Raw genomic sequence first — 25,838 nt, 5'->3', positions numbered from 1 at the left:
TTGACAGAAAGAAAACCAATAACTGCTAGAGCCAGGAATTGAAAGAAAAGAATTACTGTTTACTGAGGGAAATTTCTGGTATGAATAAGATATTCTATAGCATGTTTTTGGTGATGGTTATAGGAATTTATATATTTACTAAAACTCATTGAATTAATACACTTGACATTGGTGACTTTGTATGTAAATTATAACCCCAAAAAGCTAATAATAACAATAAGAAAGAATTAGCCTGTTAAATTGATCATTTGATAGCACAGTCATGTGGAATATCAGAGAATTATGATGTTTCTAAATAGTTAATATCCTACATTTATTATATAAAAACCAATAGCACAGCATTTGCTAAATCCTGAGAGGACTTTCTGAACTCCTGTCCTGGTTTTCGTCTGTGATCAGTGTCTGTCCGGACATTCAAAACTATGTCTTTAGATTGTTATTTGAACAAATATCCCCAGATGAGTGATTGGCATGTTCAAGGCTTCATTGAGTAACAGGTTCAGGTTTCTTATCTTGTCTTAGCCTCATTGCTAGCCTTCGGGATAATTAGTATAGTACTTCAAGCCTAATAAGCATTTTGGTGATTACAGGAATTGATTGACCTGAATGCATGCTTTTTGAACAATACTTGCAGAGAATACATGTGACACGTACATCCGAAGCAGATGGTTCGTCCAGACATCATTTTGTGAGGGATGGTGCTTATCTGGCGTATTCAGTTCAAGAATTGGAATGTTGAGTGGGACTTTGTTTAGTAACAAGCTTCAATCACTTCACTTTAGTCATATCTAGAGAGGTTCATTAAACTTGGGATTTCATAAAGACCACAAAAGCCGTTTGCTTACAATAATTGAAATTTCACCATGGAGTGGAATGTATGGATGATAAGTTTTAAGTTTAAACCTATTTTTAATCATAGCAGTCCTTTACTGAGGTAGCAGTGAAATGCTTACCTGGGACCATGGATATGTAAACTGTGTCTCCTGAAAGATTTTAAAAATAGGCCAGTGGCTAGTCTTATAAAAACATCTTTCTTCTCTTTTTTGCCGCACTGGAAAATATTTTAAAGTTTTCCTTAGCTTTAATCAAGAAAATAAAAATAACTTTCTAAATCAGCGTTACCTGAAATCATTTTCTATCACCCCATCCTTCCCCAATACTTAGAAATCATTCACTCTGTGGAGTCTTTCAGTATTTAAATTTTAAAATTCCCACCCCTCGGGGCGCCTGGGTGGCGCAGTCGGTTAAGTGTCCGACTTCAGCCAGGTCACGATCTCACGGTCTGTGAGTTCGAGCCCCGCGTCAGGCTCTGGGCTGATGGCTCGGAGCCTGGAGCCTGTTTCCGATTCTGTGTCTCCCTCTCTCTCTGCCCCTCCCCCGTTCATGCTATGTCTCTCTCTGTCCCAAAAATAAATTAAAAAAAATAAAATAAAATAAAATAAAATTCCCACCCCTCCTCCACCCTGCCACTCTTCAAAGCCTCATTTCTAGGAACAAAAACAAAGAATAAAACCTATCACTTGCTGACCTACAGAGGTTGTGATGTTATTTAACTGGAAAGGCATTTCCTGGGCACCCACTGCATCAGTCACTGGCTAGGGGAAGAGGTCTCCTACCTCAAGGGGCAGATTGGAGGGACGTCATTGAAACTGCTCTTCTTTAAAAAAAAATTCTAATGTTTATGTTTTGAGAGAGAGCACAAGCAGGGGAGGGGCAGAGAGAGAGGGAAACAGGGGATCCAAAGCAGGCTGTGCCCTTATAGCAGAGAGCCTGACGCAGGGCTCAGACCCACAAACTATGAGATCATGACCTGAGCGGAAGGAAGACACTTACCCAAGTGGGCGACCCAGGCACCCTGAAACTGCTCTCCTTAAAGTAGCTGTCAGCATGCTGATCTCATCGGAGCTTTCACCAAAATACAACTAAGCTTTTGCTCAATTGAGCAAAAGCAGAATCAAATGTTGCCCAAAATCTGTATAAATAATGATTGTGACCAAATATGATGGTAGGATGTGAAATTATTCAAAAGAAGAATATTTTACAAAGATTACGGATGAAAAAATGTAAATGACTAAATGCAACACACAATGACAATGTCTAATTGGCTCTATATTTTAAGAGTGAGAAGCAAATGTAAAACCAGGAAAAATTTTGTGAGATGAAATGACCTTTTGAAGGCAACAGCAAAAAGATACAAGTGATGACACTGTTATCCGCGTAGCAGGCAGCAGAGGAGAGGACTGTTTCTTTCGAACAGTACTTACTTTATTCACACAGGGCAGCGATCTTAAGGGAAGAGCTGGAGTCAGCCAGCCTGAGGTTGAAACCTGTCGTGGCCACTTACTACCCGAAGGATGTCGGGCAGGCTACATAGTGATGCTAAGTCTGTTTCTCCGTCTGTGAAATGGGATACTCATCTGACCCTGCTCCGGTGCTAAAGGAGGAGTACTGACTGAAGAAGACAAGCAGTGCCACACCCACTGATGTGCCACCCTCCTGTGCTGTCCTCCTTTAACTGGCCAAGGACACACACAAACTTCTGACGCACATTGGCCACAAAGCATAAGAGGAGCTGCAACTTACTATTGTCGCCTATCTCCAGGGCCTTCAAATTCCCTACCCGGGACACAGCGCTACTCCTGACACCCTCTTCAAAGAGTGGGGGGTCTCAACCAGATCTGGAAACACTAATTCTTGACATGCTGCTATCCTTTCATACTCGGTGCTCACATCACCATTCCAGAAGTGTCTGCCCAGAATAGATGTGTTCCCATTTACAGGAATGTTTGTAAACATTGGGTCCTCCAGGCTCCTAAGCCACATTCAGTCTCCGTTCCTTCCCTTCCTCGCCTGGAGGGAGAAAGCGGCAACAATGTTGAGTAGCAACATCTCTGCTCCCGCTGGTGGGCATTTCAGACTGTAGTTACCAATACTGGAGTGCGTACTTTGAAGGTTGCTAAGTGAGTAGATGCTGAAAGGTCTCATCACAAGAAATGTTTTTTGTAATTCTGTAGGGACGAATGGTAACTACACTTATTTCTGCTGGTCATTTCACAGTACAAATTTTGAAACATTATATTATGAACCTGGAACCAATATGATGTTATATGACAATTACACCTCAATTAAAAAAATAATAATAAAGGTCAGTTTCCCCCAAGGGAAGCTTGGAGGGTTTTGTGAGGATTAAATGCAATAAGCTTATAAAATTTTAGACGTGTAGTAGATACTCCACGTCAGATATTTAATAGTGATGAAATAATTATTTAAATTATATTAATAATAATATTAATTATTTTGGTTTTTACCTCATAGAGCCTTTATGAGATTTAAATGAGGTAATTGATGTAATCTGCGCAGCCCAGGGCCTGGAACACCTGAACTTTGCTGTTCAGAGCTGGCTGTTACTACCATTATGTTACTGGTCTTCTTGTTGCTGTTGTCATTGTCACCGTCATCAGTAGTTGCCCTCACTCTGCACTCATCCTTTGCCTAAAAGTGCTTCAGTCTTATAGCCTGTGTGCCCCTTTTCACTAAACCCTTGACTCAAGACATGAGATTGTTTCCCAGTGTAGACAACTTGTACTCTATTTGTTTGAGGAACTGAATGGGACGCTCAGCTTGAACTTCAAACATTTTCAGTGTTGTATTGTGCTCCGGAGGGTGACAAAAGAGCGGTCAGTGAGATTCAGGGCTGCCGTTCACACTATTTTATAACAACACGTGTTAGAATGATTGAGTGTAGCCAACTTGTGGCGAATAGAAGCGATAGAACCAGAACACAACTACAGAAAGTGAGGTTAACAGAAACATTACATGTTAATGGAAAGAGTGTTTATCTTCCTTGATTTTTTTCTCTTGATCTAGTGAGAACTTTTTAGCTGGAATTTGTGCTAATATTCAGCATACTAGTGTGTTTGTATTTTCTGTTATGATTTTTGACAAATTAAAGATTTAATGTGCTTAAAATAGAAGCTTACAGACTCAGAAATATACTGCCTTATTTTTTTTTTAATTTTTTTTAACGTTTTACTTATTTTTGAGACAGAGAGAGACAGAGCATGAACAGGGGAGGGGCAGAGAGAGAGGGAGACACAGAATCGGAAGCAGGCTCCAGGCTCTGAGCCATGAGCCCAGAGCCTGACGTGGGGCTCGAACTCATAGACCACGAGATCGTGACCTGAGCTGAAGTCGGACGCTCAACCGACTGAGCCACCCAGGCGCCCCTATACTGCCTTATTAATTGTATCACACCTAATTGGTCTAGATCCTGTCAAAGCATATTGGCTGTTTTGTAGGAAAGATGCTAATGATTTAAAATTCTCTTATATCTAGGGGCACTTGAGTGGCTCAGTTGGTTAAGCATCTGACTTTGGCTCAGGTTGCGATATCGTGGTTCACAAGTTCGAGCCCCACATCAGGCTCTGTGCTGACAGCTCAGAGCCTGGAGCCTTCTTTGGATTCTGTATCTCCCTTTCTCTCTGTCCCTCCTGGCTCATTCTCTCTCTCTCTCCATCTCTCTCTCTCTCTCTCTCTCAAAAATAAGTTTTCAAAAACATTAAAATTCCCTTATATTTAATAATACTCCAAAATGATGTGTTTTCCAAAAATATGGTAACTTTGGTACCAATTCTTAGATGCATGGAAACAATTTTTGACATGCAGATGGTCTAGTACTTCATAGTTACAAAGGATTAAAGAGAAGATTGAAGATACTCTAAATGCAGGACTTGTTTCACCATGTCCTATGGATGTGGAATATCCCTTCTCCAAAAGTTGCCAACGGCTTATGGCTGTAGGTCATTGTGCAAGGCCGCTTGTGATTTTCAAATTCAGAGGCCACCCAGGGCATTGGAAGAAGACTGTGACCATGGACAATGTAACGTGGATTAGTCCTGCCTTGTAAGTCGCTGACTGCCTGTCAGGATGCAAGGCATTTAATCTCCTAGAGCCTCAGTCTGATCATTTGTAAAATAGGAGTTGGGTGTAACTGCCTTGCTGCTTTACATAGTTAGTGAGAAGTGCCAATAAAGTAGCTCAAAGAAGCTTGTTTCTTAAGACTTTTATTCCTCCTTTATTGTAGCCTCCCCTAAAAATATATACATCTTTAAGCTATCTCTCTGTACATTAAACAAAAGCCTTGAGCTCCTTAATTCTTCTCTGCAATTATAACCTATAATCCTTAGAATTCCCCACTCCCTCCAGCTTCACCTGTCACTGCTCATGATAGAACCTCTGAACTTCGTGTGCCTCTTTGTGCATTCTCCTACCCTCCGTGTTACGTAAACCTCTTACTCTTCATTAATCAATATCTACGACTTACTTAGTTGGACATTATTGGTGTGTAAAGAGGGAGATACTGTTTCTTCTTCTTTGTTGTTAATATCATTAGTGGTAAAACAAATCTCCTTTCCCCCAAAACTAATTTATCAGCTCTATGAGAACCAGGCTCCCACTTGTAACCTCTGCACAGTGTCCAATGTAAACATAGTATCGTGGTTTTGGTAGGGCCCCAAAAGGTCTCATTAGCAGTGATGTGAATCTGTGCCTCCATCCATGATTAGATGTATAGTTGGTTCTATAAGGCCAAGAAGGAACTAGAGTAAAACTTTGGTTTGGAAGCATATTTCGTTCCAGAAACATGCTTGTAATCCGAAGCACTTGTATATCAAAGCGAATTTCCCTACAAGAAATAATGGAAACTCAGATGATTCATTCTACAACCCAAAAATATTCGTATAAAAATGATTACAATACTGTAATATAATACAAAAATAATAAAGAGAAGACAAAATATAAAGAAGATAAGTTAGGGGCGCCTGGGTGGCTCAGTCGGTTAAGTGTCCGACTTCAGCTCAGGTCACGATCTTCTGGTCCGTGAGTTCGAGCCCCGCGTCGGGCTCTGGGCTGATGGCTCAGAGCCTGGAGCCTGCTTCTGATTCTGTGTCTCCCTCTCTCTCTGCCTCTCCCCGTTCATGCTCTGTCTCTCTCTGTCTCAATAATAAATAATAAATAAACGTTAAAAAATTCTAAAAAAATAAAGAAAGAAAGAAGATAAGTTAACCTGCATTTACCTTTGAAAACCTTCAGGACTGGTGTGAGGGAGACAGGAGAGGAGGGTTATTATGGAGGACAACTTTCACTATCACTAACAGAATCACTGCTATCTATTGGCTTAATGGAATCTTTCTTTTCCTTTTTGTTCAGATTTAACAAGGAACCTATCCAATGACACTTGGTTTTGCCTCCTTTTGAGGATTTTGCAGAAATGTGACATTGTGTTGTCATGAAACAGATTCATTGCTCGCACTGCTACAGCCTTAGTCAGGTGGTGTTTTCTACAAAATTTTGCACTGTTTCCCACATTTTACACATCTCCCTAATCTCATTTGAACTGAGGGATTCCTCCGCCTTTTCTCCTCCTCCTCTGCAGACAAGATGCAGATATAGACTTCTTATAATATCGGGCAATTTGGGCCACTTGCGATCTCATCCATACTTCTTAGTGATGTCCTTCTTAACTTCCACCATAATCATCTCCTTACTGCCTTTCTTTTCAACCCTTTTCTGCATGTATATGCTTGCATGAGTGTTGACTACAATACAGTATTAATAAACTCTTGTCATAGACTGTATTGAATGTAACTGGCAACAAGGCAGTGGAGGAAAGAGTCTATATCAGCAGGCAGTCTGACCTAGAATGAAGCAAAGCATTCCTAAGCTTCCTCTTGTATGGAAAAGCAGAGGACTGTCCATAGGTGCTTTGAGGTGACAAAAAATACCCTAGTGCCACTTGTGGGCACCTCACAGTGTTCTGAAAACTTCCTAATTTCTACAAACACCATGTCCTGAGACTGAGCATCCGAGCATGGGAGATGATCACCCACAGCCCCACAGCAAGCAAGAGAAAGAGAGAGAGCGAGCGAGAGGAGAACCTTTGGTTCAGTTGTGATCTTGTGACATCGGTGTCATAATAAGCATACTAGTCATATTGCAAGACATTGCTCATTTATCAATTTAAAATTTCTTACAAATGTTTGCTTGTCTTGTGGAACACTTGCAGAGCAAGTTACTTGCAATCCAAGGTTTTACTGTATATAGAATGTTGAGTTCTCAAAATCTGGTAATAAGCAGAATTATACAAACCAATAGACATTTATAAATATCAATATTCTTCAAAATATAGAAAACTGTTTTGCATAATAATCCTTAATATTTGTCTCACAATGTGGGGTGCCTGAGTGACTCGGTTAAGCATCTAGCTCAGGTCATGATCTGGCAGTCTGTGAGTTCGAGCCCCATGTCAGGCTCTGTGCTGACAGCTCAGAGTCTGGAGCCTGCTTCAGATTCTGTGTCTCCTCCTCTCTCTACTCCTCCCCCACTCACACTCTATCTCTCTGTCTCCGAAAAATGAATAAACCTTAAAAATTTTTTAAAAATATATTTGTATCACAATGTTTAACTTTTTGGTTTGTTTGTTTTATGAGCAACCATACCCCCTAACTTATTAAAATCTTGCTACAAGCCAGTGTGATAGTTTCAAAGGACAATTGCCATGTCCCTGGGCTCCCTTTATGAAAAAAATTATCATTTAGATATATACTCTAATTTTTAAATGTTGAAATTTGCCCTTATAAGAATTTTCTTGAGAAAGTCTATTCTATTTCTGTATAAACCAATAAACAAGGTATAGTAGGAAACTCAATTTGTGCCTAAGATGTGTCCACCCTGATTTTCAGGGAGATCCAGATGCTTTTGTCTCGTGGCATTTATATTTCCTTCTCCCTTATTGTGAAACTTCTTCCCCAAGCTTTTGTTCAGATGTCACTTTCCCATAAACTTCCTTCCTAATGACCTATCTAAAATAGCGCACATCCAGGCATGCACGCACACGCATAGAAACACACAAGTGCACACATAGGTATCACTCGTCCATTGCTCTAACTTATTTTCCTTTTAGCAGCTGCCATTACAATTAATATATACACATGTGGTTAATGTCTGCATTCATCTTTAGAATATAAATCGCAAAAGGGAAGGGGCTTTGTCTTCTTATCGATCTAGGACAAAACCCTTGGTCAGTGTCTAGTACCTCATAAATTTTCAATAAATATGTACTGAATAATTGAATGGATGCTTATGAAGAAATAGGGATCTCCTGTCATTTACATGAGTGGGAGTCAGATGGACTAGGTCATGAGAGGAGGAGGGTGGGCAGCATTGCAGGGGTCAGATGGGACGTTCAGTACAAGATCACTCAGATTTTCCTGCATTACACTCCCCAGAGACTCACAAAGGAGTGCAATAACAAAACTGTTTTAACAAATGAAAGTCTGTAGAAGGAACAAAATACTAGAAGAATCAGTCCTGCAGTTTTCACTGCTGAGAGAGAAGCCAGTGGCTTTGGGGCTGACCCCAGCTGGCTCTGGCTATGGCAGTGACTGGTTTTCATCCCCATGAGTGTGTCCCATGCCTGGTCAGCCAGAGTGGTGGTGCCTTTCCTGGAGATCCGTACCTCAACTTCCACTTAGGATCTGTAGGACAAAGAGCCACCTCTTTGCCTCATTTGAAGCAGGAAAGGGAAGAAATGGTGCATGCCCTATGGGAGCCAGGAGTTTTCAGGGCACACACACACCAGTTTCCAGGAACTTCCACAACAGTGTGCCCTAATTGTGTCCCCAAGTTGATCTACTCTGCAAAATCCAAGTTACATTGTGCTGAGCCTTCTATTGAATTACAGTTGGTGCAGTGTGTGTGTGTGTGTGCGTGTGCGTGTGTGTGTGTGTGTTTAAGAAAAAAAGGAGAACATATAATCAAGTGAAGATATGGTCCTTAACATTAACGAAGTAAGAGGGCACAAACATAGAAGGTCTTCACCATGGAAAATGGTAAAGAAGTATAGTCGAGTAGGCTCATCAAAGAAAGGTTTTTGGAGAAATAGGTGAGATATTTTGGGAGAGCTAGCATAAGTGGGAGTCAATGGAACAAGACCTAAAAGGCTTGGAAGGAATTTGGACATAATACTCAAAAGGATGACATTAAGAAAGGGAGTCATAAATAATCAGAACTATAGAAACAATATATGAAATATTTGTGATTACAGAGATTTTGAAAAATCGTCCTTGGAAATACATGGTTTTGGTTCTTGGTCCTCACTATCTACTATTTGTTTCTTAAGGATTCAGAAATTCACCTTCCTTGTTCACAAAGAGTGGACTAATGTTGTCCTCTTTTCATGATTATTTGCAAGATTAAGAAATTAATGTAAATGAAAATTACAATGTGATATATGGGAGTTGTAATATTTAGTCACCGCCATTAATTTTACAAATGAGGAAACTAATGTCCAAACTTATTTGCCTGAAGCCATACAGATAGTTGTTGACTGAGGCTTCATAAAATATTAACTCTTTGCAAACATTATTTCCACTACATTTCAAATATATTTTGTCCTTCCATACTATGTGCTCACCATGGAAAACAGAAACTACTAAAAATTACAGCACATAGAAATATATATGCCAGGTTCTATTACTTGAAGAGAACCACTGTTATATTTTTGATGTGTTTTTCCAGTGCTTTTCTCTATGAATAGGTTTTTGTGATTTTTTTTTTTGTTTTTTCTTTATGGTAGTTTTATCGCTTCCTGTTTATAGTAATCACTATTCTAAAGTAAGCATTATTAATGTTGCAGAGCATTTCAACTAATGCATACTCCAAGTTTTTTTTACAATAATTAAAAATAGGCTGTTTCCAAATTTCCCATGGAATTATGCTGCCATAAACAACTTTGGATACAATTTGAAAACAATTGGCATTTAAGGTATTTATGGGGCACCTGGGGGGCTCTGTCAGTTGAGTGTCCGACTTTGCTCAGGTCATGGTCTCTCAGTTCGTGGTTTCAAGCCCTGCATCAGGCTCTGTGCTGACAGCTCACAGCCTGGAACCTGCTTCACATTCTGTGTCTCCCTCTCTCTCTGCCCCTCACCCACTCATGCTGTCTTTCTCTCTCTCTCTCTCTCTCTCTCTGAAAAACAAATAAACATTAAAAACTAAAAAAAAGGTATTTATTCCTTCTATTTACTTTTATTACTCTCATTTTATGAAACTGAAAGTTTCAGATTAATATTCAAAAGAACTTTGGAAATGGTCAAGTTTAGAGATGGAGAAATGAGGGTCAACAGGGTAAGAAAGGATAATGAGGAGTAGAACACAAACGGATGGAAAGACAGTAGCTAAGAACTTGCGCCTTGGAGTCTGATGTATTTCTCAGTGTGAGAACATTGACAAGTTCAACCTCAGTGACCTTACCTACACAAGGAGCGTATTAATAGGTCCTAGTTCCTAGGATTGTTGTCAGGTTTAAATAGCAATTCCATACAGCCCTGAGAGTAGGGCCTGACAATTAATGAGCCCTCGATACATATCTGTTATGATTCCCAATGTTTTAGTAACAAAAAACAGTCAGGGAAAAAACAGTTCCAAGTGGAGACAGGACTGAATAATGGCTTCCTCATTTTAGGAGAAGTTGAAGTGTATGTAAGTACAGAAGGAAAGAAACAGATGAAGAGGGACTCTGAGAGATGAGTTATCCTTAAAGTATTTTTTTAGTTTGGCAGAATCGTGTCCAGAAAAACATTTTCCCCAGTATTCTCTTCCCCTTTCATTTTCTTATCCCCATCCCATCCAATTAAGTGATACTTCAGTACTTTTTGCCTCAAGGGATGTGTGAGGAGAAAGCAGGGAAAGGAAGCTTCTTCTGGCTTTTGCAAGAAGCCCCTAACTCTTATTTTGTTTTGTTTTGTTTTGTTTTGTTTTATTTTATTTTATTTTATTTTATTTTATTTTATTTTATTTTATATTTTATATTTTATTTGGTCCCTTTGGGTGCTAGTCAGGCCTTAATGAATTCAGAGCATAGGTAAAATATTTTGGAGAAAAATATCATAGGCTAAAACTAGGTGTCTGCCCTGAGACAAGAAGAGCTTTTCTTGGGGTGGGGAAGGGAGCCTTGTAACTAGCCAACTGGGTGACTGGACCAGTCACCTAGACTAATTGAAGTTCCATAAATGGATGTATTTCTAAAGTACCAGAAATATACAGTGTTTTTTCCATATATGATGTGTCTTTCTAAAAATAAGCAGGCAAAATGTTTTGTTTTACTTAGAGATAGGAGAGCTGAGAATGGTTCTTGTGCTCACTATATATATGGCACCATATTTATTTAGAAGAAAGGATAAAACTTCATCCACATATTAACTGACTTTTTCCCAGGGATTTTAGCAAGAAAGAAGTAGTAATTCACATTAAATTCCAACTATTATTGTTATTACCACCACCACCACTAATAATAATAATAATAATAATAACAACAATACTAGATATTGAGTTTCTACGGTCAAGTTTTACTTTACACGCCACGAAATGAACACTCCAAACTTGTAAAAGATTGTGTTAGTCTTCTTGGACTGCTATAACAACATCGACTGGAAGGCTTAAACAACAGACTTTATTTCTCATAGTTCTAGAGGCTGGGAAGTCCAAGATCAAGGTGTTGGATGATTTGGTTCAGGTTAGAACTCTCTTCCTGGTAACAGATGATCACCTATGTGTCTGTGTTTTCTCAAGGCAGAGAGAGAGCTCATCTCATAAGGGCACCAATGCCATTATTACGTCCATAAAGAGTTCCATCTTTGTGGCCTCATATAAATCTAATCCTCTCCAAAAGGCCCCATCTCCAAATACCATCACATCAGGGGTCAGGGCTCCAACATATGAATTTGAAGTTTGGGGAGGGTGGGGACACAATTGAGTCCATAGCAAGTGCCAAAGTATGTATGTATCAAGTTTGTTTTTTTTTTTTTTAAAGCAAACTACATTTGGTGACTCCAGTTTAATTTCTGCAATAGGTTGGATCTGAAGCTAGATTTTTTTTGTATTCAAAAATCTTGATAGAACACACTCTTCCTTTCCTTATTAAAATATGAGTACTAATGCAAAATTAGAACAATATGTCATCTGATTTACTATATTTTGGGTCAAGTGGTGAAAGAACTATTCAGACAACCTGCCAGGTTCTGTTAGGTTACACCCTGAGCTTCACGGTTTAAGACAAATGCAAGCTGAAATATTGACTCATAGGCATGTGGTCTGGCTGAAGCGTGTGCTACATGTTTCTGGAAACACACACACACACACACACACACACACACACACACAGCCAAGAAACACAGAAATGTCTTCAGAGAATGAAAGCAAAAACCTGAAATGGAGTATCTTGTCCTACCAATTTCCACCATTTCTTAGAAAAGCAATTAGGTATTTCCTCTGTGGTTTGCATTTCAAGGAATTTTTTTTTAAAACTCAGCAGTAAGCAAGTTTCTTTCTGTATCATCGCATAATTCCATTTTTCTTAAGGCACAGACGTATTAGCCTTATGACTAAGGCAGCAGGTTGGTAGGTAAGCACAGAGGACTTAGGGAAAGCATATAAACATGACATGGGAAAAGAAAAATAATACATCAGTCAAGTCCAAATAAAGTTGCAAAACAGGCCTCATATTTTGACTTTTGCCTTCATTCCCTCAGATGCCAGCATGTTTCCTTCCAGTTTATATAAGTCCCCAAAGTGTCTTTACAGAACAAATGTTCAGCCCCTCTGTGCACAGATGTGCCTCTTGTTCTAAGTTACCCTTGCCTCTCCCCCAACCCTCTTCCTTCACCGTCCACAACAATCAAAATTCCTGTTCTTTCCAATGTATGGATGGGAGAAAATGATCTAATTAAACTAATGCTCAAATCTGATTTCCTAATAACCTTCCATCCCTTCTTTTCCTGGCTCTTAACTGGGTGGTTTTAGGAACAGAACTGTAATACATGGCCTTGCACTCACAGTAGGAGAGTCTGATGGGATTCAACTTAGTATGCAGAAAAGTAACATATATTTACAATACAGGAAAAAGCAGGACTCTGGCAGTGACATTCCCATTGACCTACAGGATTTAGTTGTTTCATCATTCCGGCAGGATAGAGGTTCCCTTTATTCTTATCTATTTGCTTTCTTTTGCCCTGAAATTCTTCTCTCCATTTCAGGGAATGACCTTCCTAAATGTGAGTATTCATCTGTAGTTTTTGGTATTCCTGTAACAATTTTCTCTTTCAATATCCCCAAACAAAAGGCATGTCTGAATGAAGGCATAAAGTGTGAAGAGAAAACAGAAAAAAGAATAACTAAATACACTTTTGGATCATCTGGCAAGGTATTTACAGAGAAGCAGATATTAGAGTTAGGCCTTCGGAAAACAAAGATCTGGAGTGAAATTTTAAAACATTGTTTACTTAAAATGGAAAATAAAACAATACCAAAAGTGGGGCACCTGGGTGGCTCAGTTGGTTAAACATCTGACTCTTGATTTCAGCTCAACTCATGATCTCACGGTTCGTGAGTTTGAATCCCACATGGGGCTCTACGCTGGCAGTGGAGAGACTGCTTGGGATTGTCTCTCTTTCTCTCCCTGCCCCTCTCCTGCTCTCTTTCTCCCTCTCTAAATAAGTAAATAAAGCTTAAATAGATATTTGTTATTTGCTAAAACAAACAAACAAACAAAAACAAATGCCGTGTAGGGTGCCCTGCAGGCCTACATATTTATACAAATATAAGATTAAAAAGGAATTGGTACAATTATCTTTAAAGGGTCACAATCATCTTCAAAATCCTTAATAGTGCTGAATCTCGCTGTAGGTGTTCAAAAACATTTGTTGTGTTTAACTGATCTTTTTTATTCTAATATTTGAAAAAAATAGATTCTTGCTAACACAGCTACTTGGCCCATTCTAAGAAAAATATTTCTTCTAATTCACTTATTTTACTTGCTTACATATCTTGCGCCATCTGTGGTTTCTGTCTCCTTGGTGTTTAGCAATAATTGTCATTATTGTTGCCTTCCCAACTAGAAGAGAAGCAAATAATCATCTCTTCGTGGCTATTCAGATCTAAGCTAAAACAATTTATCTTATGTGCAAATTGTTGGGCATACATACTAGTAATTGAACAATCTCTCAAAAGCTTCAGTGCCATCAGACTGGCTTCCCTCGCACACAGTCCAAAGGAAACAGAGAGACCAGCCCTCAGGGGATTCGATCTCCAAGTTCTGTGAGTCTGTTGCTCAGAATGACTTTGCATGTGGAGTTGTTTTTGCCCTCAACTTTGAAGTCAAATGTCTGTGTTTTTGATAGTTCACACTTTCTACTCGAAACCCAAAATATTATTTTAACTCATTAAAAATCTTGCAGCTCAGCAAGGCCCCAAATAAAATAGCTACTGTGTTCCTATGATTCATTTGTCTACATAGGAACTTGGCAGCCATAATCAACACTCTGCTTTGGCTCACGAATACCTAATATAAGTAGAGGAAACTCTGCTATATTTTGTTCCACAATAGGATTATTTTAATAGTGAAATTCAACCATCCAGCATAAGGATAAAAGAAACCTATTATGACACATGTTTTATAAACTCTTTCAAACTGTGTTTCTAACATTTGAATATTGGCAAAGTTTTTGCTACGTTCCGCCCAACCTATTTTTTTCCAACTCAAAATGAGATAACGTAATTTCACAAAAACTTTAATTTCAAAGACTTTTTAAAATGTTCATTTTTCATGCTAAATGGAAACTTTGTCATTGACATTCATTTAAAAAAAAACCACAATACTGTGTGTTGTTTTATCCGAGAAAATAATTAGGACCAGGATATAGAAGTGATATTATATAAATGTGAATATGTCCTATTGGTTATTGAACAGAATATTAAAAATTTCCAAGAGTTTAATAATTGTTTATGTCATTTCATTAAAGGACAGTTCCAATTGTGTTCTTTATTTTTAATGGTTAATATGCCACTTCTATCAAGGCTGATAATCGATAAGTAAAATAATGATTTCTATTGGATGCCCAAATAGGCATATGCATGGATTTGTTTACACTTAAAAACTGGCTGAATTCCATTTTCAAACATTTGACTAATATTTACTTGATATTTATTTCAAATATAAATTATCCTACTGATATGAAGAGTTTAAACTGGGTAATATTTAAAAATTCTAGGAGCAGAGTAACCTCTATTCCAGGAAATATTAGGTTGCTCAGTGGGAATCCATTGGAACTAAGGGTTATCTAAAGATATGTCTCCAGTTTATAAATAAATGATGCTATTTCTTCCTTCTTGGATGATAGTGGGGAATATTTTTTCAATTCTCTGGACCTTGATCAGATACTTCATTTATGAAAACATTATAAGAAAAAATAATACACATCCTTTTTGAAGGTATTTACCAAAATGGACCATAGTTTTAGCCACAAAAGAAGTCTCAATACATTAAAAAATTCAAGTTATCCATAGTATGTTTTCCAGCCATAATGGAATTAAATTAGAAATCAATAGCAAAGATAACAAGAAGACAACAAGCCATTGTTTCTTTTAGACATAGGATGCAAACATTCTGAATAAAATATTAGCAACTTTAATTCAATAATATATAAAACATAATACATCATATAAAATATACATCATATAAAAGATAATTATACATCATGACAAAGTGCCCTAGGAATGCAAGATTCTTTTAACATTGGAACATCAATGAAATGTGCCATTATTAACAGACTAAAAAAAGAAAAACTTTATACATACTAAAAAAGAAAAATCTTACCCAGAAAAAATTGGGGGGAAGGGATCCCAATATCTTTACTGATTAAAAAATACTCTCAGCATACTAGAAATAGAGCAGGTCAGGATTTTTCAACATCAACATCGTCAATGTTCTGGGTCCAGTAATTATTTGTTGTGGGAAGCTGTCTTGTGCATTACAGTATGTTTTGCAGTCAAGAGCATCACTTCCCCTGTTGTGGTGACCAGAAATATTTTCAAACATCTCCAAATATCCCTGGGGAACAAAATAACTTCCAGTTAAGAACCACTGGAATAGAGGGAACTTCCTCACCCTGATAAAGGCATCTACAAAAATACTTTGCAGCTAATATCATAATTAATGATAAAAAAACAAATGCTTTTTCCCTTAGGTTCAAGAAAAGGCAGGAATGTCCACTTCACCTATGTTATTCAGTATTGCAGTGCAGATTCTAGCCCATGGAATAAAGGAACAAAACAAAAAAGAAATTAAAAGCATTCAGATTGGAAAAGAACAAGCAAAAGTGTCTTCGTTCACATACAACATGATGACTTATTTAGAAAATCTTAGGGATCTTCAAAAAAGCTACTAGGTCTAGTTAATGAGTTTTGCAAGTTTGCAGGATACTAGTCAATATATACAAATGAGTTGTGTTCTCTATAACAGTGATAAACAATTGGAAATGGAAATTTTTTAAGACATCATTTACAATAGCATCATATAGATAAATCTGGCAAAAATGTGCAAGACTATTACAGACAAAAGTACAAAACACTGACAAGAGAAATTAAAAATCTAAGGTTTGAGATACATTGTGTTCATGGAAAAGAAGACTCAATATTATTAAGAGGTTAATTCTTTCTCATTTGTTTTAAATACTAAATTGATCAAGATCCCAACAGGCTTGCTCTTTGCTTTTGTTTGTTTGTTTGTTTGTTTGTTTGTTTGTAGAAATGAACAAGGTGCTTCTAAAATTCATGTGGAAATGCAATGGTCTAGCTAATCCAAAACGACTTTTAAAAAGAACAAGTAGCAATATTTACAATAATGGATTTAAAAACTTGCTGGAAAGTTACTATAATTAATGGTATGTGGTATTCTGAAAGATGGACAAATAGATCCATGGGACTTAATAGAGTCTAGATATTGAACCACACATATTTGGTCAATTAATTCTTGTTAAAGTGACAAAGACCTTCTGTGGAAAAGGATTGTCACAAATGGTGCTAGAATAATTGGATATCCATATTATAAAAAGGAAAAAAAAACTTTGATCATACTCTCGCCATGTAACTTTTTTTCATTGTTTTTTAAAAGTTTTACTTATTTTGAGAGAGAGAGCTTGTGTGTGCACGTGTGGGAGGGGCAGAAAGGGAGGGAGAGAGATAGAGACAAATTAACTTTAAATGTAGCAAAGACCCTATATATAAAATCTAAAATCATAAAACTTCTAGCTTAAAGTATAGAAGAAAATATTTGCGATATCAAGAAAACGAATTTCCTTGCCGTGAGACCAGAAGCACAATCTATAAAAGAAACAACCTGATAACTTTTTAATTTATCAAAATTAGGAATTTCTTCTTCCCAAAAGTTACTATTAAAAATGAAAGACAATCTAGACTGGGAAAAAAAATATTTTCAGTTACTTGATAAAGGACTTGTATGCAGAATACACAGAGATCTCTCACAACTCAGTCATAAGGAAAGCAACAAATCAAAAATTTTTACTGGACAAAATATTTGAACAAACATTTCATTGAAGACATGCTGGTGATAAATAAGCATCAGTCACTAGGAAAATGCTAAGGAGATACAGCTATACATCTATCAGAGTGGCTAGAATTAATCATCCCATTGTCAGCATGCAATGTGGAACAACAGAAACTTCTGATGGAAATATAAAATGGAGCATCTACCTTAGAAAACAGTTTGTCAGTTCCTAAAATTTAAAAATACGCCTGTCAAATGAATCTACCACTCGCTCCTAGGAAATAAAAGCATATATGCATACAAAGACTTGTACGTGAATGTTTATAACAGTTTTGTTTGTAATAGTCAAATAATTTTGTCCCAATGATATTGTCCCAAATGTACATTGACAGATGAGTGGATAAACTGTGAATGCTATATCCTTATAATGTAATGCTACTCATCAATGAAGAGGAATGGACCATTGATACGTGCAACAACATGGATGGATCTCAAATAATTATGCTAAGAATCCAGAAGAAAATACATACAGATGATTTCATGTAGATAAATATCTAGAAAATTTAATCTGCAATGTCAGAAAGAGAATCTGTTGTTGCTTGGTGGTCGGGGGGGGGGGGCGGAGAAAGGAGCAAAAGGATTGGGTGATAGACAGGCACAAGGAAAGTTGGAGGTGATGAATATGATGTTTCATTATTTTGATGGTGGCGATCGTATTACAGGAATATGCATTTATCAAAACCAATGAAATTATAGACTTTAAATATGCAGTTCAAGACTTGCAAATTTATTTCTCCAGCTAGACCTCTCTTCCGAACTAGAATTCATATATCCAATTGGATACTTGGCGTTTCTATTAGAAAAGTTTAATAAGCATCTCAGATGTAATACATCTAAAATTAAAATTCTTCTCCATAGAGCCAAAGCATAAGAGACTGTTAAAAACTGAGGACAAACTGAGGGTTGATGGGGGGTGGGAGGGAGGGGAGGGTGGGGGATGGGTATTGAGGAGGGCACCTTTTGGGATGAGCACTGGGTGTTGTATGGAAACCAACTTGACAATAAATTTCATATATTGGGAAAAAAAATTCTTCTCCATATGATATAAAATTTACTCCACTGAGAGCCTTCTCTTACTCATATGATGGCAACTTTATCCTTGAATTGCTCAAGAGGTTTTTTCATCTCTTCTTTTCTTCTCATGCAGCAAGTTTAATTCCTTAGGAAACACTCTTGCCACTAAATACCAAAGAAAAATTTTACACCTGACCTTTCTCACCTTCATTTGAGCCACCTACCATGTCTCTCACCTGGATCACCCCCCGTAGTGACCTCCTAACTGGCCTCCCTGCTTTGGCCCTCTATCCCTTTCAGCCTATTCTTACAACACCAGCCAGAGTGACCATATTATAATGTAAAGCAGACCTTACCACTCCTCTGCTCAAAATCTGACAAGGACTCCACTTTTCAGTCCCTCAAAGCCAAAGTCCTTTGAAGATACTATTTAACCTGTTCCTCCTTACCTCCTTGAGTGCATCTTCTAGCTCTCTACCCCTTTCTCCTTCAACCATATTGATCACCTTGCTATTTTTGGAAATAGCCAGGCACATTCTTCCTTAGGACCTGTTTATTCCACCTGAAACTCTGTGATCCTGATACCTGTATAGTCATCTCCTTCATCTTCTAAAAATCTTTACTAGAAAGTCCCTTGGTGAGACCTACCCTGATATCTCTTATTTAATTCTGGAACGTGATCATCCCTCAACCCTCATTCCCCATATTCTTTTTTTTTTAATTTTTTTAATGTTTATTTTTGAGAGAGAGAGAGAGAGAACACACACACAAGAGCATGCATGAATGGGGGAGGGGCAGAGAGAGACAGGGACACAGAATCCGAAGCAGACTCTAGGCTCTGAGCTTTCAGCACAGAGACGTGGAGCTCGAACTCACAAGCCATGAGCTCATGACCTGAGCCAAAGTCAGATGCTTAACCAACTGAGCCCAGGCGCCCCCCACCCCCCGCCCCATATTCTTTATCATGCTTTACATTTTCTGTTCTCCCCAGTAATTATCCATATACTACATAATTTACTTATTTTTATTGTTGATTACCAATCCCCTACCTCCCATTTAAACTCCTTGAGGGGAAAGTTCTTTCATTTCTTTTTCTTTATTATGTTTTTTTTTTATTTAAAACCAACTTAGTTAACATATAGGGTAATAATGATTTCATGAATAGAATTTAATAATTCATCACTTTAGCCCATCCTCTACCAATACCCCTCCAGCAACCCTTAGTTTGTTCTCTGTATTTAAGAGGTTTCCTCCCTCTCTGTTTTTATATTTTTGCTTCCATTTTCCTATGTTCATCTGTTTTGTTTCCTACATTCCACATGAGTGAAATCATATGATATGTTTTTCTTTGACCGACTTATTTCACTTAGCATAATACACTCTAGTTCCATCCACATTGTTGCAAATGACAAGATTTTATTCTTTTTGATCACTGAGTAATATTCCATGGTACATATATATACCACATTTTCTTTATCCATTCGTCAGTCGATGGACAGTTTTGCTCTTTCCATAATTTTGCTATTGTCAATAGCACTGCTGTAAACATTGGGGTGCATGTGCCCCTTTGAACCAGCACTCCTGTATCCTTTGGATAAATACCTAGTAGTGAAATTGCTGCATCATAGGGTAGTTCTATTTTCAATTTTTTGAGGAGCCTCCATACTGTTTTCCAGAGTGGCTGCACCAGTTTGCATTCCCACCAGCTGTGCAAAAAGGTTCTCCTTTCTCCTCATCCTCACCGACATCTGTTGTTTCTTGAGTTGTTAATTTTAGCCATTCTGACAGGTGTGAAGTGACATCTCATTGTGGTTTTGATTTATATTTCCCTCATGATGAGTGATGGTGAGCATCTTTTCATGTGTCTGACATCTGTATGTCTTTTTTTTTGGAAAAGTGTCTATTCATGTCTTTTGCCCATTTCTGCACTGGATTATTTGCTTTTTAGGTGTTGAGCTTGATAAGTTCTTTATAGATTTTTGGATACTAACCCTTTATCTGCTATGTCATTTGCAAATATCTTCTCCCATTCCATAGTGTGCCTTTTAGTTTTGCTGATTGTTTCCTTCACTGTGCAGGAGACTTTTATCTTGATGAGGTCCCAATAGTTTATTTTTGCTTTTGTTTCCCTTGCCTCTGGAGACATATCAAGTAAGAAGTTGCTGTGGCTGGGATCAAAGAAGTCGTTGCCTATTTTCTGCTCTAGGATTTTGATAGTTTCCTGTCTTACATTTATGTCTTTCATCCATGTTGAGTTTATTTTTGTGTATGGTGTAACAAAGTGGCCCAAGTTCATTTTACTCCATGTGGCTATCCAGTTTTTCCAGCACCACTTGCTGAAGAGACTGTCTTTATTCCATTGGATATTCTTTTCTGCTTTGTCAAAGATTAGTTGGCCATACATTTGTGGGTCTATTTCTGGGTTCTCTATTCTGTTCCATTGGTCTATGTGTCTGTTTTTGTGGTAGTACCATCCTGTCTTGGTGATTACAGCTTTGTAATACAGCTTGAAGTCTGGAATTGTAATGTCTCCAGCTTTGGTTTTCTTTTTCAACACTACTTTGGCTATTTGTGGGGGGTTTTCTGGTTCCATACAAATTTTAGAATTGTTTGTTCTATTTCATTTCTTTTTAATCTGGTTGTTTTTAATGATGCATCCCAAGTACATAACAGTACCGTGAATATAATAAATACAAAGAAATATTAGTTGAATGTGTGGATAGATATTAAGTATATTTACTTGTATATACGGAGGCTCTCAAATGGTTCTACTTTAAAAGTTATTTATTTTGAAAGAGAGAGCATAAGCAGGGGAGGAGCAGAGAAAGGGAGAGAGAGAGAATCCCAAGCAAGCTCCATCCACACCGTCAGCCCAGAGCTTGATGCAGGGCTCAAACACGTGAGCCATGAAATCATGACCTGAGCCGAAACCAAGAGTCGGACACCCAGCTGACTGAGCCACCCAGGTTCCCCACAAACGGTTCTATTTTAAAGGAGAAAATATAAAAAGTATATTTAATAGAAATGGAAGGCATATTCCTTCAAGGACATAAGCCTTTGTAACAACTTCATGACCCCCCCTCATTCTCACAGTGGTGGGAATGTGGCCTCTACTCTAGAGTATGGGGTACAGTGTAAGGTAGAGTGACTCTCCACGGACAGAGTTTTAAGTGGATCATAGATTTTATCCCAGAGAAGACACCTGGACACAGGCACTTTCACCTCTTTCCCAGGTGCACAGAGCAGGTAAGAGACAATGTGTGGCCTCATTTGAAAGAACTGTAAGAGAAGCTAGAAGAGAGTGTGAACTCCAGGCCCAAAGTGAAGAGGAACATTTTTTGAATTGGCTGAAGATATAGAGACATTTTTGGCCATGAAATGAGGATGTTATTATGATGCTTCGCAAGGATGCTGAAGCGTGCTGCATGGTGATGTTAGCTTATGTTTTCACATGGAACAAATTCCTTGTGTGACATAGAAACAACCTTAGCCTCTACTGGCTGGACACACCCAGACCTCTCTGAAACAAGTCATGGGTGGCTTGGGATCTTCATGCTTCTGACAGCATCCTGGCCCTACTGGACAGACAGGGAGAATTGTCAGTTTCTAAAACCATATACACTATTGCGTTTGTGCAAACTATAATTTTTTAATACTTGCTCAGATTATTGTGTAAGCTATTTGCAATTTATCAAGATACTTTTTTCTTTATAATTATTCTTGGGTTGTAATAATTTTCAATGAAGGGAAATAATGAACATAATCATCCAAGAGACAGGTACAATTAGTTTTGGAGAATTTATATGACAGATCCTTTGGTTAGTTTATCATCAAACTTAATTATGTTCCTTTAATAAATATTTATGGATTAATGCTAAATGTTTAGTGAAAGTGAGTTTGACACAAGTTTGACAAAATTGATTTAAAAAAAAAAAACCGTAATGTACATGTGTATTATTAGATGCAAACCACAAAACTGTATTTTTTTTCCTAAGTGGGTGTATGTCTATCAAAATCAACTATTGGAAAAAGCACATGTAGAAAAACGCTTTAGGAGTGCCTGAGTGGCTCAGTCAGTTAAGCATCTGACTTTGGCTTAGGTCATGGTCTTACAGCTCATGAGTTTGAGCCCCGTGTCCTGCTCTGTGCTGACAGCTCAGGGCGTGGAGCCTGCTTTGGATTCTGTCTCCCTTTCTCTCTGCCCCTCCCCTGCTCACACTCTGTCTCTCTCTCTCTCTCAAAAATAAATAAACTTTAAAAAAAATTTTTAAATACTTTAAAACTTAATTAGAAATCTTGAATATATTGTTTTTACTGCTTTGACATACATGTGATAACTCTGATAAGCCGCAGGCAACGTTGTAAAATACAGATTTTAGAGGATTGATTTTCATAGACAAAATGCTCCTACATTTATCACACTAAGTGCATATGTGTGAATACTTCTGAAGTGCTTTAAAGACATTCATTCCCTCTATCTATGTATTAATTATGAGTTTGCCATTCTAATGATGCTATTCCTTCCTAAAAATGGAAAGAATCAAACTTTACTTGCACTCACAATGTGACAAATGATAAATGTGGGCGCTGAACTAATGATGCTTGCTACTCAAGTTACAAAGAGTAAAACATTCTTTGCACAGGACAGATCTGGCTTTGCACAGCTGAGGGGTTGTTGGACTACATGAGAGTCCTTGAGCAACCCCGTAAAAGAAGTTGAGGTGCAGAGTCCATGAAGACACCTGAGAACTGGCCAGTCATAGCCAGTGTGTATTATTTCGTCCTAGTACCTGGGAAGAAAGTTGATCTTCACAATCACTTCTATTCCTTATTCTTCCTTTTTATTTATTTATTTATTTTGAGAAAGAGACACAGAGAGAGAACAGAGGAGGGGCAGAGAGTGAGGGAGAAACAGATTCCCAGTGTGGGGTTTGAACCCACAAACCTCGAGATCATGACCGGAGCCGAGATCAGGAATTGGACACTTAACTGACTGAGTCACCCAGGCACCCCTGCTATTCTCTTTTCTTAAAAAAAAATGTTGGGGTGCCCGAGTGGCTCAGTCAGCTAAACATCTGACATTGGCTCCGGTCATAATATCACAGTTTATGAGTTGGGGCCCCGCATCGGGCTCTATGCTGACAGCTCAGAGCCTGGAGCCTGCTTCGGATTCTGTGTCTCCCTCTCTCTCTGCCCTACTCCTCTCCCTCTTTCTCTCTCTCAAAAATAAATAAACATTAAAAATAAGTACATAATTCCTCCACCAGTAAAAATGTTCCAAATGCATACATTTAATTAGAGTTCAAAAGACTGATGAGTTGTTTGTTTGTTTGTTTGTTTAATTATCACAGAGGGCAAAGTAAGGATGAGAGAGGACAATAAAGGGTGAAAACAATTCTAGTTAAAAATGAATACTGCATCAGCCACAATGGCTTTACATGGACTATCATCTCTAATTCTGAAAAATCCTTAGATCCAGAGGCTATAAAACTGAGGCTCACATGACTTTCGTAACTTGCACAGGGTCATCATGATTGTTAGTTCTGGAGCCTGACTCCTATGCTCATACTCTATTTTCAGCTTTCTAACGGCCTCTATACCATATTTTATTAGTGATCTAGTTCAGAGTAATAAGGAAACGTGTAAGGAACTGATGTATTTAGATTTACATGCAGAAAGGAGAAAGGGACAAATACTTTGGACCACTTCTGTGTGCCTGACACTATGTTAAATACTTAGGAAATTATCTCATTATTTATCTTTATACTCATATTTGGTAAAGCCTTCATGAGAATATAAGTTTTGAGATTTGTTTGGAGTCAGGCAACTGAAGGATGAAAAATAAATAAGAGTGATTAAAGATTTGGGAAGTAATCCTTCTAATAATAGAATAAAGCATGAAGTTTGTTTAGAGAAGAGAACGTTAAGGAGAAAATTACTGTTAAGAGTGTCTAGATCTCTAAAAAGGCATTTATAAATGTATGTGAATAGGGTTTTGTTGTTTCCTCAGGCCAATGAAAACAGGGCAAGACAAAATTGTATGAAGGGGGGATTATGTCACTCATGAGGAGAAGCTTGCTAAGAATTAGCGTAGTAATATTTATTGAGCGCCTACTGTCTACTAGAAAACCAGAAGCCCAGAGGCAGAGATAGAGATAGAGATAAACAAGTTATTTTAGGAAAGAACTTACATCAATTCCCATTCCATTCTGCTCCAGTGTTTTCCTGAGGGAAATAAATATAAATTTATAAATATATGTGTATATAAAGCGAATCCTGTGTTCCAATCTGTGAGTTATGTAGGGCTGTCTCTATTTTTAAAGGGGGATCTGAAACTCAGAAAGTTTCAGTCTTCCTAATTTCATACAGCAAGTAAGTGTGAGTCAAGACAGGCAGTGGAACTCTCCGAGGATGGAAAAGACACAGAATCTGGAGTCAGAAAATCTGAGTTGTGGTGTGCACTTGGTCACTTATCATCACGTGATTCTGAGAAAAATAATTCCACAAATTTCCAATGCTTTATATTTAAAATAAAAATAAGAGCACACACTGGGGCGCCTGGGTGGCTCAACTGGTTAAGCTTCCAACTTCGGCTCAGGTCATGATCTCGGGATTTGTGAGTTCGAGCCCCATGTCAGGCTCTGTGCTGACAGTGTGGAGCCCACTTCAGATTCTATGTCTCCCTCTCTCTCTCTCTGTCCTTCCCCCGCTAATACTGTGTGTGTGTGTGTGTGTGTGTGTGTCTGTCGCTCAAAAATAAATAAACTTAAAAAAAATAAGAGCACACAAAAAGATTATTGGGAAGAGTAAATGGGCATAATTTCGGTGGAAGTATTTTCAATATGAATATAGTAAGTCTTCAAAGGATTTATGAAATTATGGACTTCCTTCTTGCCATGTAGTTGAAGGTTACATTAAAGGAATCTAAATGCTCATTTTTTAAATCACTAATGTTTTTCTATAAACTCCTAACACTTTTCTGCCCACATGTTTTTACTTGAATGCTTCTCATCTTTAAATTCATATGCAGTCTTTTTGTCTTGCTATTTCATATTTCTCTAATAGTCCATGATTTGCATTACTTCTGAGAGATTTTAGTTATCTATCCAGTAAGAAAAGAAATCGTAGCTATCTCATCATGCTTCTTCAGGTTATCAGCTACCCACTATCTCTGGGGATACTAAAAAGATGGCCGTTGTGATATCTAGTTATCTGTCAGTCTTTATAAAAGTTAGAGCCAACTGAAACAGAAGCCAGCAATGAAAACTACTTACAATGTCAGAGACGTACAGGGTGACTCTTAAGGCTAAAAAGTTTAATGTTTCTTGTACCTTTCTGTATGTTATTCATTTATCATATTGAAATT

The 25,838-nt window shown here is 37.8% G+C and overlaps 1 protein-coding gene across 6 annotated transcripts in view; it reads left to right on the top strand.

Moving 5' to 3' along the window:
- The window catches only part of DLC1 (DLC1 Rho GTPase activating protein), a 550,042-nt gene that overhangs the window by 106,629 nt on the left and 417,575 nt on the right, over positions 1-25,838 (top strand). The window lies entirely within an intron of this gene.

This window comes from Panthera uncia, chromosome B1, assembly GCF_023721935.1.
Source record: "Panthera uncia isolate 11264 chromosome B1, Puncia_PCG_1.0, whole genome shotgun sequence".
Classification (NCBI taxonomy): Eukaryota; Metazoa; Chordata; class Mammalia; order Carnivora; family Felidae; genus Panthera; species Panthera uncia.
This window is presented reverse-complemented; position numbering and strand designations above follow the sequence as displayed.